Below are 13,623 nucleotides of genomic sequence, written 5' to 3' on the forward strand. Positions count from 1 at the left end.
CAGCTGATCTCCATCTTGGCATGAGTTTGGGATCCTGTCCCCATCCTTTCCGGGTTCATGGTCTCCATCCCTCTTCCCCACAACACTGTCCTTCACTTGCCCTCCTTCCCTGCATGTTTTCAACCACCAGAAGCTTTCAAATGAGAAGGCAACAAACTCCTTGTCCGAGTCCTGCATGAAGTTCAGTTCTACAAATAATCAGGGAGAAAGAGCTCCAAGAATTCCATGTCAATCATAAAGCATGCTTGTGGGGAATATTGGTTTCCTCTCAGACAAAGAAAGCCAGCAGGCAGTGCACACCGTGGCGGGTTCAGGAGGTGGCAGCAATGTGGTTTTCAGCTCTGCTGATCCAACTTAAACAAGAGAGGAATGGACCAGAAGGAAACCCTGCCTGATAACTATTAAAAAATTCCACTGCTTGGTAAGAAACAACTTATTTCCTGTGAGGTGGGAAGCTGGGCACGCCATGAGCTGAGCTGTACAGCAAACCTGCCTTGGGAAGGAATCCACTGGTTCCTCCAGTCAAATGCTATCACGTTTCTGCCCATTTGGAGTTTGGATAAAATGCCCTACTACAGTGGTTTTCAAACTCTGCTCTACAGCCGTGTTCCCATTCGTCTGTTCCACTACCTCCAGCCCCTGCCTAGGCAGCAGGGTGTCAGATCAAGAAAATCAACAAACAACTCAAAAAGCTTGAAAACCACTAGCCTCGCACAATAGTTCCCATGAGTTTTCAGGTGCTCGACCAAGATGAAAATGAGAAAAAAAAAAAAAAAAAGAGGAAATCACTCAACCTCAATACCGCTATCGACCACATCAGGTTGGCCTAAATTCTAGCAACAGATCATGTGGACTCTGGCAGTTGCCAAATATTTGGACCAGTGTGGGGTGGGCTAGAGAAATGCCTTTTTTAGGAAGACATTTTTCAGCCTCTTTCCATTCTCCTGATTTATATAAAGTGATTTCTCAGAAAACCCTCAGCAGCTGATACACCTAATAAGGAAACCCTCTAAAGACTGAGACTGCATTTTTAGCATCTCAGGCTACATTAGAGACTTCAGAGGTCTTGAGTTCTGGGACCGTTTTTAACTGCCTCGGCTGCCTCTGATCTGCTGTCAATATCAGCCTTCAGTGACTGGCCAACGGGTGGACTCTCAGATCTGTTCTGTTGAAGCAGGTCCAGGAAGCTCCCTTAAAAACAGGATGGGCGGTTTCTTAGCAAGAACAAGGGGAGGGTTAAGAGTGTGATGGATAGTCCACCCAATTAATAAAGGGAATCCTCAGTTTTTAGAAAATCTTGTTTAGGGTTGGTCTTGGCCTTGAAGCTTTTCTAGGAAACCATCTAAAGGCATCAGATGGACAAGTTTGTGGCTCATTACTCATGGGCAAGTAAAGAGGGCAGAGGTACGCAAAACTGGGTAAGGGAGAAAAGTAGCAATTGTCTCCCCCCTCATCTTGCCCCCAGCTCTCAACCTCCTCTTTCAGCTTCTAGACTGGTGACTTCTCCGAAATCCTCAATCATGCTGTTTTCATCATCCTCATCCTCATTTCTGAGCTCTTACTATGTGCCTGGCATTATGTTTCATACCCATTGCCTCGTTAATTCTCACAATACACCTGCAACGTGGATGATCATTATCAGCATTTCCAGGTGAAAAATCTCAAGCTCAAAAGTTCGAAATGACAATCCAGGTCACAGCTGGCAAGTGATGGCGCCAAGACTCAAAGTCACATCTTGAACTCCAAAGCCTGTGTACTAAAGCTAAGTCAAACCGATTCAGCAGTATAAAAATTTTTATTATAATTTGAGAAGATTTCAGTATATATGGCAAGAAATGTATGAATACATAGATTCCTTGAATCAAGGAAAAAAAGGGGGGCGGGTAAGAAACCATTGATTTCATTAGTGACACAATGCTTGGAAGACTTCTCTTTGAAGGTTCCTGGGCCTGGCCCGGAATATGAAAGACAAAATAAAATACAAGAGGTGTGTTAAAGGAATCCCCTGGAACAAACTCCAAGTTTGGTTTCAGTAAACTGAGATGCCTAAGAGAAGTGTTCCAAAGTGACTAAAGAAGACAGAAAAACTGATATTAACATGTCCTCTGGTGTCATCTTTGAGGACTTTAAAGAATCTAGAAGTGGTCATAGAAGAGTTCATTCATAGTTTAAAAAAAAAAGAAAAGAAAGTCAAACCTGCACTTATTTATCCTAGTCTTTCTAAAGGTCCAGTAAAAGGAAAATATTCCTGTTGCCAATAACCTCTTTACCCTGTTTCTTCAGCACCAGGCTCCTGGATCAGGAGTGTGCAGCCTGGAATACACAGAAATGGTAAGAAATGGTAACAGACCTGTTACCTACCGCGATAACACACCTTACAGAATGCTCTGAAGATCATGAGGTTGTAAGCAATGTGATTATTAACTTGGTTCACAAATGATTTGCAGATCTGAAGTTGGGCAGCATATGGCGCCAAAGTGGTTAAGGCAATTTGGTGGACAGTACAGAGAAAAAAAATGCTTTAGACTGACAAGAGATCACCAAAGAGACCTGAATCCTTCTGTACCTAAAACAGACACAGCTCTTGCTGCCCACCAGAGCGGGTGGGTTAGAGCCCACTGACGGAGGCTCCACCTTCAGCTCAGATGGAATGCAACCAACCCCAAACCACATGGCAGAGGCAAACACCATCGGGAATCTTCCCCACGTAGGTCCAGGACATCCCCCATAACCATAGGTGTCGACTACAAACAGGGAGATTTGGGTTTGCAGAGTGACACACACATAGACAATACGAATACAGATACACATAACACGTGCAAGCAACATACTTCGCATGTGTCTTCCAGAGAACAATGGCTTTCTTTGGAGGATGAAGGGTCAGATATGGGCTAGAAGGAAGTCTGCCCAAGGTAGCAGGGACTGAGAACTGTGCCTCTCAAGCCCACAGAGTCTCTTCTGTGGTTTGCTCACACAGAGTCTGTGTTCCAGACCCCTCAAGAGTTCCTGCAATGACACATGGTTCCCCCAGACTCTAGGACCTTTCTGCTGACACTGCCTGGGGTAAATTATTTGTCTCCAAAGACCCTAGCCTTAGGGTATCCATCATTTTCTTGTCAATTATGCTGCCTGATCCCTCCCTTATAAACTCCATTTATGGTAGTGTACACAGTCAATTGTCAAAGTTTACAAACTATTTTACTAAGGGGAGCCAACCACCTCAGGATGCCAGCCATACTCCAGATGGGTAATCAATCAAAGTAAATCCACATACTTGCCACAGAGGCAGGTATGGTGACAGTGTAAAGTTGAAAGCAGCCTAAATGTCTGTCAAAAAGGGAGGATGGATCATTAAACCATGGCTTAGCCCAAAACGGAGAAAGAGCGAGGCAGATCCGTAGAGACTGACGTGGAGAAGCTCCAGGACTTCTTGTTGAGTAACAAAAGTAGGCGGCAGAATAATTCCTACCATATGATTTACATATCATAAGCAAAGTCACATGATTTACAGAGTCTCTCTCTCTCTCTCTCTCTCTCACACACACACACACACACACACACACACACACACACACACACTCGTGAAGGCATATCAAGACCTGCGAGGCTACAAACCAATCTGAAAAACTTTGGGTCCTCTATAATATGGGGGAAGAGCCCTTGGATTGGGGCTAGTGGTTAAAGGAAACTTCAGTCTTACCTGACATTTTCTGACTTTGTTTATGAGAACAATGTATTTATACACTACTTACATAATTACAAATAATATTAAAATGTTTACATAAATCAGATAGGTCTTTTCTAGCAATGGGAAACCCTCCCCTTGAAAACACCTAAAAGAAACAAAGTGTCTCCCCTCCACCCCAGGAGACTGCCCTTGTCATTTCTCCCTCACGACAAGTACTTCCTGAGGGCCTACTGTGTACGAAGCCATGTTCCATAAACTTGTCTCCTCCTGCAGCACAGGGCCTCCGACTCCAGTGTTTCTTCGTTCCCTAACTCTCCCTGGGACGTATCTCCTAAGTCCAAGCTCTTTTCCACTGAGGTTCCCCAGACACGTGAGCTCTGCTATTCAAACTCTGACCCTGAGCCTCAGCCCTCCCAGGAACCATCCATCCAGGCACTCAGCTCTTCCTCCAGAAATATTAACATGACCATTGGCCGCGGTACCACATTTACTCCAACTCCTGATCTGAGGGGGAGCATTCCCAGGTCTATAAAGGCTAGGAGTGGGGAGGGGTATTCCCCACCTATCTCCCCCACCCACCTCTCATAGTAGGAAGAAAACATAATGAAACACAGATTTCCCCACCTGAAAACTGGCCCTCTCCCCGTACTATCCACAGAAACAGCAGATCATTATTTCGCAGTTTGGGATCTGCTGACCTCCCACCCAGGCATCCAGGTTCTGCTCCGGCTGCAGCTGGAGGGAAAGGACACATCTGACCCTGACGAGGTTTGGTTCTCATCTCAGCTTTACACCACGTCTCCGGGCCGAGCCTCCGCTTCATTCTTCCTAGACTCTTTTTCAAAAAGGCCTATGGACCTTGCACTTGAAGGTCAGTTTCTATAAACCTGCCTTTCTCCGGTCTGCCTCCTAAACCAAAAAAGTGCCTGAGAGTGGTTTGGCAAGGGCACGATTCTCGGGGAGAAAGAGTTTGCGCATCAAGGGCTAAACATCAACACGCTTCCCTGGAAGGTCTCTTCTCCCCTGTGAATGGAGCCCAAGCGCAGACCTTGGCAGGACTCACACGTTAGCTCATGACAGGTGTAGGCTTCATGCTGGTCGCCGCTGCATTTCCAGCAAAAGATCAGGGACGTGGGGACAGCTCCATGACACAGTAGGCTGGAACAGATTGCTTTGCAGAGATCTCTTCTGGCTGAAATAATTCCTTCTAACAACTTCCTTGACACACTGTCAGGATGGCCTGTTTCCAAGGTAATGGCTGCTGCATAAGGACCTAACAGACATCATCTATGGTCTTGCAGAGAGGAAGTCACCAAAACAGCCCTGCTGCATTCTTCCAACAGAGCCACTCATTTATTCAGCGATGTTTACGGAATTGGGTGCCCTTGTCACACACCACCACCGCCCAGCAGCCTCCCGTTCTTTCCGCATCGTGACATTGTTCACTTTTGACTCTAAATCAGAGGTTGCAAGCTCAAACATCTATGGCAGCCAGCCAAATAATATAAATGACCGAAGCAGGCCAGTGACAACCAGCGGGTACCAGCCTGTGTAAAGAGAGAAGCTACTCTCAGCTCTAGGCCATGGTTTTGACTCCAGAATGCTTTTCTGGAAGAGTTTTTTTAGCATATCTCTTCCGATCGAAATTAAGCTCAGAAACAATACCCTGATCCATTGTCAGGATGATCCATTTCCTGGGCTGAATGGTGTCCCCATAAATTCTCATCTTCCTGGATCCTCAGAATGTGACCATTAGGAAACAGGGTCTTTGCAGATGTGATCAGTTGAATAAAGGTGCGGTCAGACTGGGTGAAGGCGGACCCTAAATCCAACGACAGGTTTCCTTACACAGGAGAGACACAGAGACATAAACACAGGGAGAGAAGAAAGCTTTGTGAAGACAGAGGCAGAGACTGGAGTGATGGGTCTACAAGCCAAGGAATGCTAAGTATTGTCGGCAACCACCAGAAGTGAGGAGAGGGGCACAGAACCAACCGGCTGGGGGTGGGACTCCACTGGATTTTTTTTTTTTTTTTTTTTTGGCTTTTAAAAGAGCAAAATCTTTCAGTGAAAGAGAAAGAAAGAAAATATGCTTTGGGCCTCTGTGCTACATGGCCTTCATCTGAACTGCCTCAGTGACTCCAGATCTAACCTGGCTCCTTTCAATACACTCTCAACACTGCAGCCAGAGGGATCTTTAAGAAAACTCCAATCAGATGATGTCACCCATCTTCCTCAAATCCCTTAATGATGTTTACTGCTCTGCCAGTAAAGAGTAAAATCCTTACCATGGCCCACAAGGCTCTGCAGGCTCGGCCCCTGCTCCCCCCCTCACTCTGCCTTCCAGGCTCACGGCTTCCTCTAGGGCCTTGTGCACCCTTTGCTCTCTTTAACCGCAGGACATTTGCACATACTGGTTCTTTGCTTCAAACGGCCTCATCCCCTCAACCCCCACACCATCCACACAAATACATACACACGTGTACACACACACACACTCCTCTCACCTAACTAATGCCTCCTCATCCCACAGCTCTCAAGTCAGTCTCCATTTCCTCAGGAGAACTTCCCCTAACTCCTGCCCTATCCAGAGCTAGTCTAGCCTCTTTCAGATACTCTCATGGCGCCATGTTCCTTTCAAATTTAGCCTCTCCCACCTAAATGTATGTGGTCATCTGATCATGTCTGTCAGACCGCCCTCGACCGTAAGCCCCACCCTCGCACCTAGCAGGTCCCTGCCACACGGCGCAGTCTCAGAGGAGGCACCACAGTGTTTCACCCCCAGGGGTCCTGCACACCTGACTGTCTCCCTGCTCCAGGTTAAGCCATTTCTACAGCCTCTTAACTCCAACAGGCCTTCCTTGGCTTATACTTTCCTTACAGAAAGAGTTCACACTTTGCACTGTTCCCTGAGGTTCACGTCTGTGGACGTCTTCTGCCCATTGGCCAACCCAGTGCGTTCATCACTGCATTACCCAATGCACGCTACAAAGTCTCCGTCATACTTATTACTTGTCAGGTCCTTAAAGGAGTATTTTTAAAACCTGCCCTGTAATGACAGTCGGGAGGCCTTGCAGAGTTGTGTGGCTAGACTTCACGGCACAGCACCTCCGGCAGTGAGCCCAGGAGTCCGGGCCTGAATTTGCCTCGTGCTAGTTCTGTGTGATTTGAGACCAGATGGTTCACCTCATCGTGCCTTAGTTCCTTACCTAGAAGATAAGCTTTGGACAGTATCCACCACCGAGTGACAGTGGAAAGTGGAAAAGGCACATATGCTTCCTTTTGTTGACAGAGAGAGTCAACGCTCCTCCCTATATTAAAAATTCTAATAAAGAGAGCAGGTGATCTTTCCTAAGATGGAGATTTTTCAACATGGTTGAGGGTTGAGGGAACACTGGAGAAGTAATAATTCAAGATGTGAAAAAACTTAAGATGACTGAGGATCTGTTCGCCAAAAGCAAAGGAAGCGAGAGGAGCTAAAAGGCACACGTCAGGGAGGGGAGCTTTGGGCAGGAGGCTACTCCTCTGTAGAACCTGTTCTACTTCGTAGGAAGACTTCGTCATAAATGCCAGGTTTTCCACTGCCTGGTCTCCCCTCTCTTGTAAGTGCTTTGCTCAGATGGGTCTAAACTCAAAGTTTTACCAGTTGTTCTCAAGTGAGGTTTATTTCCCCACCCCCAGAGACATCTGACAACGTCTGGAGACACCTAAGTTACGACTTAGGTGAAGGGAGGTGGGGGTGGGGGCGGGGCACAGGCTTCTGTTGGCATCCAAGGTAGAGGCCAGAGACCCCGCCACACATCCTACAATGCACAGCACAGCCCACCTACCCCCCAGCAATGAAGCATCCAACCCAAGACATCCATTACATGTCAACATCTAGGGCCCGGGACCTATATGCACAGACATCATGTCACAGGCTTGGGTAATTTAGTTCCTGCAGCATTTCCATTAGTCCATTTTCCAAAGAAGAGCCTTTGACAATAATCAATGTGTCTTAAAGCTTTGTAGACCATAAAATAGTTTGCTCTGACCCAAACTAAATCTTTCATCCCTTCCAAACAGGCCCCCAAACCCCCCGTTGTGGCCATCGTCCTTCAGAAGGGACCACAGAGCCTCAAGGAAGCCCCAGTTGTTCAGTGCAGGCAGGAAATTTGTGGTTAATCACTTCAACCTGCTTTACTTTAACAGAAGATTTTTCTGAGACCTGTTTATTGTTCCGCTGCCTGGCTGCTCTGGAGTTATCTAGGGCCGAAGTCTTACATTTATTTGTAGAGTCGAAAAAGGTATATTTTTACTCTCACATCCCTTCCAAGTCCCTGAATTAGATTAGTGTGAACTTTCCAAAATAAATTCACCTTTGAGCTGAAACTAAGCATGGAAAGTTTCAGCCCAAAAGGGCACCTTATTGGAAAATGAGGAGGAAAGGAAAGTGAGGATTATCATGGATATTTTAGTGTAACTTCAGCACTCACAGTTACAAAGGAGAGAGTATTTGTTATATAAAAGATTCTCTAACAGAGTTGATGTATGCAACCCAGGGTTGATGTTCCGTTCCCTTTCCTTCAGACTCTTAAGAAAAAAATAACTAGAAAAAAGAGAATGGAAAAATCAGCAAGCACATGTGGATCTAATTCTGCACCATGTCTCTGGTTAAATCCCAAGGAAAGAATGTTTTATCAGAAGGAGAAAAGGGGGACAATCAGTAATAGGAAGGAAGACCTCTGATTCCTTCACTCCACAAACTTAATTGGCTGGATGGACCATGACTGTGGTCTAGCAGCGTCTGTCAACAACTCAAAGTTAACATTTTATGTGGATGGCCACTGTGATGCTTTCTTTCCTCCAGAAAAACATTCTCATAGCTGTGGGCGATTTGCAATATAGATAGATGTGAGGGCATTTGGAGCTTGCTTTTTCTTCTTGACATTCAACATGGAAAAATATTTCCCAATCACCTCCAACCCCTGAAAGATTCAAAATCTGAATGACTCTAAAGTATGCACCTTTTCAAACATCCATTCATCGCCGTAGCTGTGACTTTGTCCCATGAGACCCAAATAAAATACTATTAGTCGATGCAGCACTAAAACGAGTGCATGTTTTTTAAAACGGCAGAAAAACGAACTGTCCTTTAAACTATTATTTTCAAATAATTTTTAACAGCAAGAGGATGCATTTGACACAACATTGTAAAATGACTATAACTCAATAAAAAATGGTAAAAAAAAAAAAAAAGAGAGAGAGAGAGAATGGTACCTCTTCAACCTCCCCTTCATCCCCCCACCCCACAAAAAAAAAAACACACAAAAGGTGTCTTGGGCAGAAGTTGAATATATAAAATGTTCAAAGAGAAATCACTCTAATAAAGTAGCACCTCCAGAAGCTGAGCCCTCTCCCCTCTCCCCGAGCCCCCCAGTACTCTTCTTTGTCCTCTACTGATTGCCTGGATAAATAAGTATGTTTTTTAAAAAAAAGTTTCAAAATGAATTTTTTCATTTTTCCATGAATTCAGTTGGCATCATTAGAGATAGTCCTTATTTAGGCCACAGAGCATGAACTGACTTCTTCTAAATTAATTTTAACAGCTCACAGAAGTAGTAGTTACCAGGGAGTATAATTTGGCAAGTTGATTTTTGTTTTTACTTCGTTTGATTCTAAACCATTTGCATTTTTATTATCCACCCCCTAAAAGGAGTTTTTACCGTTTAGAAAACAGTTTTGACAAAAATCAGTATCTTACCAATTTTCCATTTTGTCTTTTGGATAATATTTCTTTTTGACTGTCCACTGACAAAAGGAAAAGAGCTGAAAGGAATAAATTCCTCTCATTTTCTTCCCCCATAATGTCATCAAACTGTCACACACATCTGCAGAGTTAGTCAAATTGATGTATAGTTTTAAAAGAGTCATATGCATTATCTCCTATACATTTTCACTTACATAGACTGTAAGAATGTGAGATGCTTGCACCGGGATGTTGTACCCACTGATGGTCAGGGTTGATTCTGTTTCTTTAGAAGGCTGGACAGAGATCCTCAAGTGCCACCATGGCCCAACGGATGGACCCCCAACACCTCTCTCTCATCAAAGAAACCACATCCCCAGATGAAGAAAGACAGATCTTCATTCAAGGCAGGTCCGTCTTCCAAGGGCATGTCCTTAGCACAGGCTATTAAAATCAAAACACGCATAACCTACAGGATACGTGTAAACTGGGTAATTCAACGTTTTTTAATAAAAGCGTTCATTGAAATGCACAGGACCTTTCATTTATACTTGAAATGGGAAGACATCTTTAAAAAATTCTTTTCATCAGAAAGTGATCCCCTCAAATACATTTATTATCACCAAAACAATAATCACCACTTCACATCTGTAATCCTGCCAAAGCAGCCTGTTAAACAGAAGCCGTGAGGTGACGGGGGCCTGCGGAAGTTCATGTTCATGAAAACACCCTGAGCAATCCTCTCTGAAAGGCGTGGAGGACAGCAAAGCCACTGAAATTGTGGCTTTTTCCTGGCCATCCTGGAAACTAAAATTCCAGAGGCTACGCACCTCACCTTGATGGTTCCCATTTCCAGGGAGGCCACACTCAGAAAGGGCATTTGGACTGGCATGTGGTTTGAACTATTTTACTTCAGGAGAAAGAAAAAAAAAAACCGAGCCATCCTGGAAGAACTCCATCTTCTTCTTTAAAGAAAAAAAAAATTGTTTTAAGTTTCTCTTGAAAACTAGTTACTAGTTTGAGCAGGAAGGAAGGGCTTGGAACAGCTGTCCCTGAGTGAGCTGGAAGAACGTTCATCGCTGTCCCTTGTCTCCTTTACTTAAAGATTAGCTCACACCCCAGGCCCCTGCTAAAGGAAACAGCATGCACTGAACTTTTGAGACTATCATCGGGAACATTTCAGTAACAGTAGTAGCAGGTCAGCTGGATCTGAAGGACACGCAAGTCCGGAAATGCACCCCAAGGCAGCGAGAACCCCGAGGGCCAGCAGTGGGCTGACTGGACATTTGAGAAAGTCATTTGTTTCTTGACTAAAGCGCCCCAGGAAAAAGTCCAACTTAACAAAAACAAAGTAAAAATGAAACCGCCATATAAATAAGCATCCACCACTTTAGCCAGAGTCTTCTTGGGCAAAAATGAATCGACCCAGACCATGTTAGGTTAAAAGTAATATTAAATGCCATTTCCTCTGTACATTGTTAAGTGAGGAAGGCAAGGTATAGGGAAGTATGTATTTCCATTTTAATAAAATAAACAGTAATTCCCCCAATTCAGGATAAAAATATTCTTTTCCATTTGGTTGCCTGAGCACAGAACTAGGTGTGGAAAGATATACAAGATGCTAATCTACATAACAGACAAGAGGGGAAGAGAAAGGAGGGAAAAAGAGTTTGTAAAAAAAAAAAAAAGAGAGAGACACTGTCACTGGATAGAAAAAATATGCATGGTGTAACAGCATGGAATGTTAAAACTAAAATTCTACGGTTCTATTGCAAATGCGCAAAAATTAAATATGCACATAGATGAGAACGAGAAGGTGACAAAAACGGAAACTTAATTGCTTTCAGGATGAAACCAAGAATAATTTTCTTAAAGTCATTGCATTTTAGCAATATGGAATATGAAAGATTCCCTACCTGCTCTAAATATGCTTTATAACGCAGGAGTTAGAAATATAACATTAGGACAAAAAAGAATTGCATTTGAAAATTGGGTCTGAGACACCGTGAGGGCAGGCGATGGTGCACGGGATCGAAATGAATCAGATACGGCCAAAAGAATTCCAACGGTTTGCACACACGGGACAAGAAGTGAAACTGGTCCCCTCCATTGATTTCCTCAGGCACCTGGTGGTCTGGGGTCTGGGACCCCATAGGCAGCCGAGACCACCATACCACAGCCACACAGCACTGAAGTGGAAAGGTAAATTCCAGCTAAGTAGATTAAACCACGTCCCTAAGTCAATCAATATGGCAGCAAGAGGCTTACTTTAAATGGTGGATAGGAAACTGATCAGGAACAAAAAAAAAAAATTAAGGAAATAAAATATTAAAAAATGTAAATGTGACGGAAATTATAAACAGCCTGAAGGTCCTCTCCCTTCGGGAACAGCTGTGTCTGCTAATCCCTCGAGGAGTCCTCCCTGCGATCGCCCTTCCTTCCTTCCTCCGTCTCTCTAATAGCTCCCTTGTTCCTGTTGGACAAAACTAGCCCTTTGTGGCTGCTCTCAGAACAACATTAAAAACAGGAATAGGGAAATTGTAAACAGGAGGCTTCTGGTCTACAGGCGAAGACACACACACAGACCTCTGAGGCCTACTTCATGCTAAGCAAAGAAACAGATCTTTGTTGCTAAAGGGATTAGGGCTGCGGGATTTCGGAGGCACTGCTGAGGCATTCAGCTGGCCTGAAGTAGGGGCTTTGTAAAGAGATACCTCCATTAGAGGTCTGTGAGCGGAAATCATTCATACTCTTTATACAATCTGGGTAATGTGATAGTGTTGGACTGTTAAACGCCTCTGGTGAGGCAGGGTCCTATCTCCTTGAATGGTAAATTCTTCAGCTAAATAGATGGCGGTATAATTACCTTCACTGACTTTCTTTCTGGAGGGACTGGGGGGTCTTCTACCTTTAACCCTTAGTGGGAGTGACATGAAAGGATCACCCAGAGCCAAGGAGGCAAAGTCTTGCCAAGTCGGCTCAGAGGTAGCCTTTGGATTTGGTGCTGGCATCTTATGATATCAAAACCGGCACACTCCGGGCATCACCTGCACACAGAGTCAATGCCCACTTTGTCCCTGTGTTCGCCATGATGATCAAAGTCTCCATTATTGCCTCTTCCCTGCCTTTGACCTAGAATGCCCCCAGCCTCCCGACCTAATCCCCACCCACATTATACCTGCTCTCACCAGCCGGCCCCCCTTGCCTGGCCCTCCCCAAGGTGGGCCAGTGTCCCACACAGCTCCCATTACCTTCCCATAAACGAGGAGACTCTGTGTGTCTGCCTACCCCAGCAGACGATGCACTCCTGAAGGTAGTGGCTTACTGACTTTCGTACTCACGATGACTGGCCCTTTGCAGGTGTCCAGAGCTGTGTCCTGTAGGAGAGTGAGGTGGCCTTGCCTTTAGATCAGCCCCTCTAGTAGCTGTGTTTCAGTGGCTTATGAAAAATTTATTTTTGAATTCATCAGGGAACCCTCAGAGTGAACCTAGGGGTTTTAAGAGACCAAGCAAAAAACACCGTGGCCAGTTACAAAAGAAATATGACCCCTCCAAGGAAGACAGCAAGTGGTCACTTCCCCACAAATGGCCAGGAGCTTTCTCAGTGACCTTGCTGGTCCCAATCCTTTCCCCACATTCTTCTTCGTGGAGGAAGTGCTGGCAGCAGAATGGAAATGTTCTTGGGGTTCATATTTAGAGTCTGTGGATCCAAATATATCATTATAGTATCAGCTGTTGTAAACTTAGATAACTTCTCAGACCTGACTCCAAAAATAAAGGTCAAATTGAGAGGAAAGAAACACTGCTCCCAGAGCTAAGGGACCCTTTCCTTGGTAGGCTGAGACTCATCCGGAGGGCTGAGCCGTTCATTCTGGGAGAAAGGATAGCTCCGGGTAGATGGGAGTTTTGCGGTGCTTTCACGTGGAAGGGGTCCTGGTTTCTGTTTCTAAGACAGGCCTGTAAACACAGTAAGGGCTTTGCAACAACTGGTAAAGGGCTGGTGTTTTTCCCCACTGATGCTCAGTTGTCTGGGACGTGCTTCCATATGAGTGCAGCCTTGACCATCGTAACTGTTGGTTCTTTCCATCGTTCACGATTTTCTATCCGGATTACCTCTCCCCCTCACCATTTGGAGGATGGGTCTTTCTGCTCTTACGTTATTAACATCACTGTCTGCAAAGAGCAGTTAAATATGGGAGGAAGAACA

This window comes from Vicugna pacos, chromosome 3 (genome assembly GCF_048564905.1).
Source record: "Vicugna pacos chromosome 3, VicPac4, whole genome shotgun sequence".
NCBI lineage: Eukaryota > Metazoa > Chordata > Mammalia > Artiodactyla > Camelidae > Vicugna > Vicugna pacos.